General features: G+C 30.8%; 1 long non-coding RNA gene across 1 annotated transcript; it reads left to right on the top strand.

Annotated features, from left to right (window-relative positions):
• Positions 1-241: 241 nt before the first annotated feature.
• LOC125505055 lies at positions 242-3,317 on the top strand. The gene is made up of 2 exons (XR_007281884.1): positions 242-2,049; positions 2,109-3,317. It is a non-coding gene; the product is annotated as an uncharacterized LOC125505055 (long non-coding RNA).
• Positions 3,318-3,550: the final 233 nt, after the last annotated feature.

A 3,550-nucleotide genomic window follows, 5' to 3' on the forward strand; every position in this document is an offset into this window, starting at 1 on the left:
ATTTAGAGGTTCCCAGGAAAAGCCTCCTATTATTAGAATTGCGGTTTTTAATTCTTTGCGAAAAGTGAACGGTTTGTGTGTGAAGCGATTTTTTATGTCTCAGTCTTTAATATATTCCACTGACAACTTTTCTTTCATACTAACGGATATTTGTCTATCTAACACAACAATCTAAAGAAACACAAGAAAACATGTTGGTTTTAAATACAGCAATTGTTTACCCAGTTTTTTTCTATTTCTAAGCTATCATCGACCTACTTTTAAATTTCCTTCAACTGTTTCGAGGTCTTCATCTAATGATCGTTATATATTCAACGATTTCCAGGTAAAAAACGGAGCTCGATGCGATTCTGGCAAACATGGAAAAGCAATTGGACAGATTTTTATTAAACAAATAAGGTATATTTATCTCTCCGAAATGCTGAGAATATAATGCGTGTAAAGTGCATACACGTTGGCATCTCAGTGTAAAGGGTTTAATATCTTAAATCATAAAAAAAAATCGTTATGGATATTTTGACCACATGAAAGTAGCCATATGCACTTACATGCCACCCTTATAACATGTTCACTTCTTGTATTTCTTCAAATCTTCAAATCTAGCAATTATTAATTCGTTTTATAGTTATCCACCTAAATGCTTTACAACCGGTCTGTCGATAAAACAAAATGAATTGTACAATATATCGTTTTCGAAGATATCCAGCGAAAACCTGAAATTTCATTACTATTTTTAATAAAACTCGTGCTTTGTGCTCGTAAAGCGCATAAGAACCCTTGATTTATACTTTTGCTCTTTCCAACGATGTAATTTCGTATTTGTTGCAAACTATACAAAGTTTAATGGGGAGCAGAAGTTTTCCTTCGAGGCATTACACGTGCTGTAATCAATTCGAGTGAAATATTAGTCGGGTGATCGAGAGCTTCGAATTTATTTAAAAAAGCATTTATTAAAATAAATAATTTATAGCAACAAATAAATTTTATGTCGGAACCAAATAATCCGAATCAAAACGAAATATGTGATATTTTATGGCGATTTTATTTTAATAATCTGCCCATACTACTGACTTGATTATTAATTAGCGGTGGGCTCTTGTGTGTTAATTTTGTGACACATAACATAACGAAGTATGATTCCACAATAAGGCTTCATATGCAACTAATTCGACTAGACTTGCACAAATTTTCTATTTGTTCAAGTAAATTAGAATATAACAGTTCAGGTTTCATTTGTAATTTCCACATTAATTATATTGCAAATTCATAACTTCCTGCTAATTTTCATTGGCCAATTTTGACAACTCAAAATTGAATTATCATGTTTTGTTAATACGTTATTCGTCATGAAATTAAGTGAAAAGTATCTAAAGCAAATAATGTATTTTTAAATAATTACAAACGCAATTGATACTAGTTAAAGTATGAAAATCAACAAATCGTGGGAGCAAAATTGAAGGAAATAATGAACAAAAAAGTTGCAAATATTTAAAACATTAAGAGCAAATGAAAGGAAACATGACAGTTTAAAAAAATCAATATAAACAATAATTTTGATAATAAAATGACAAATATAAAAAATTTGCTCAGTGACAATAAAATTGTAATTTACTTAAAAGGTGTATGTAAAAAAGTATGAAAATCCCATATCATTTATCATTTAATATAGCTGATGCACCTTAAAGCGACCGTAATGCAACCAAATTCCGCAGGTAATATTATATCGCTTTGCGTTTACAGTAAATGCATCGATTCGCAAGCGAACAATGCCGGTAGATTTGAATAATACCATACCTAATTTAATACCAAATAATTTAATATAAATTTATTATAGGTTTGGCACTATTGCGATCTGAACGGAGGCCAAGCATCGTTTCTCTGCCCAAATGGAACCATCTTCAGTCAAGTCGCTTTAACCTGCGATTGGTGGTACAATGTTAAGTGCGCTTCCACTGCCCAACTTTACGTGCTAAATGAGCGATTGTACAAATACATTATTCCACTTTCACCCAAGTTTCCCGAAGATTATAGCGGACCTCTAGTCGACAAGTAAGTGAACATTCAGCGCTTTAACTTGTAAACTTCAGTAAATTTTACGCAATGTTTAGGTACTTGGCCATGAAGTTCCAAGAAATGGAAGAAAAGCTTAGAAAGCAGAAAAAAGGCAAAGGAAATGCTGATGCAAAAGTATCGGAAGAAACGGCTGAAAGTGATGACACAGAAGATGATGAAGATGATGATGACGATGAAGACAGTGATTCCTCAAAGGAAGAATCCCAAGCTGTTGAAGAGACTGAAACCACAACTGCAACAAGCCAAACTCCAGATGTAGCAACGATTATTAGCAGCAACACTCGGAAATAAACTTCAGAACTATTCCTGCATCAAATTGAATGGTTCAAGTTCAAATGAACATTCCAAACAATTCGCCTGTACAAAACAGTGACAATCAATACATTTTATTATTTGTCTTCAATTTTCCCTGACCAGAAACGATTAAAAGTTTGCGTTACATTCAACTGTACATAATTAATCGTCCGATTGTGTTTAAATGTTTACGAACAGTTGGACACATTGAGTGCAGTTATAGATGCTCAACTAGACGCAACCTTGTTTCAATAAATTATTTTAATTCAAATAAAGTGACATTTAAATAGCACTCCAAATGATTACAATTTGAACAAATTGAATATAATGAACTTACTTTATATATGGATACAAGTTTTTCGCATTTAAAACGATGATATTTGTATGAATTTTTGTTCTAAGAGTCTCAAGGAAATTGTCCCGTTAAAATGTCTACATATTATTTACTTTAAAAGCTTAATTGGGCTTTATCGCAAAGTTTATCAATAATATCATTTTTTTACAACAATATAAAGACTAACGATTTTTGGGTCTCGAATTCATCTCACGGTAAACCAGCTCCACTAAGGAAGTAAAACTACAGAACAACGAAAAACTAATTCGAATTAAAAATCAAAATTTAATTTCCAAGAAAATCGAATTTCAAAAGATTATCAGTTTAAAGTTAAATTTAAAAATCCGTTTCGTTCAAGGCAGAATCCACGACTAAAAGTAATCACAATCATTGTAAATGCTTCTAATGCTAATGAAAGGAAAATTAAACAGTGTTTAAATATGTACTATTAAATTTGGGGAAAATATATCAAATTTTAACAATGACGCTCTGTATATATGAATTCAAGTTGATAAGTATTTTTATTTATTTATTTTTGTATACATAAGCTGTTAAAAAATTTGTTACTATACAGTAATTATTGTAACATGTACTTAATTGTCAATAGAATTGTTCTTAAAAAGAAGGAGTTCCATAATCCATATTCCTTTAACCTATTAAATTTGATACTTACAGTAATCTAGTGCTAATTTACATAAACTGTTGCTCATTTTAAGACAACATAAATTTCGCAAAGCACAGAGATGCGAAAGTTGTATTATTAATGGTATAAACTATTGGAAATGAATTATAAAGCAGACATTGTAGCAAAAACAAAAACATTTTTTTAAATAACCACTTTGCTAAACA

Source organism: Dendroctonus ponderosae, unplaced genomic scaffold (genome assembly GCF_020466585.1).
Source record: "Dendroctonus ponderosae isolate FM_Combo_2020 unplaced genomic scaffold, Dpon_F_20191213v2 Dpon_F_20191213_672, whole genome shotgun sequence".
Taxonomy (NCBI): Eukaryota; Metazoa; Arthropoda; class Insecta; order Coleoptera; family Curculionidae; genus Dendroctonus; species Dendroctonus ponderosae.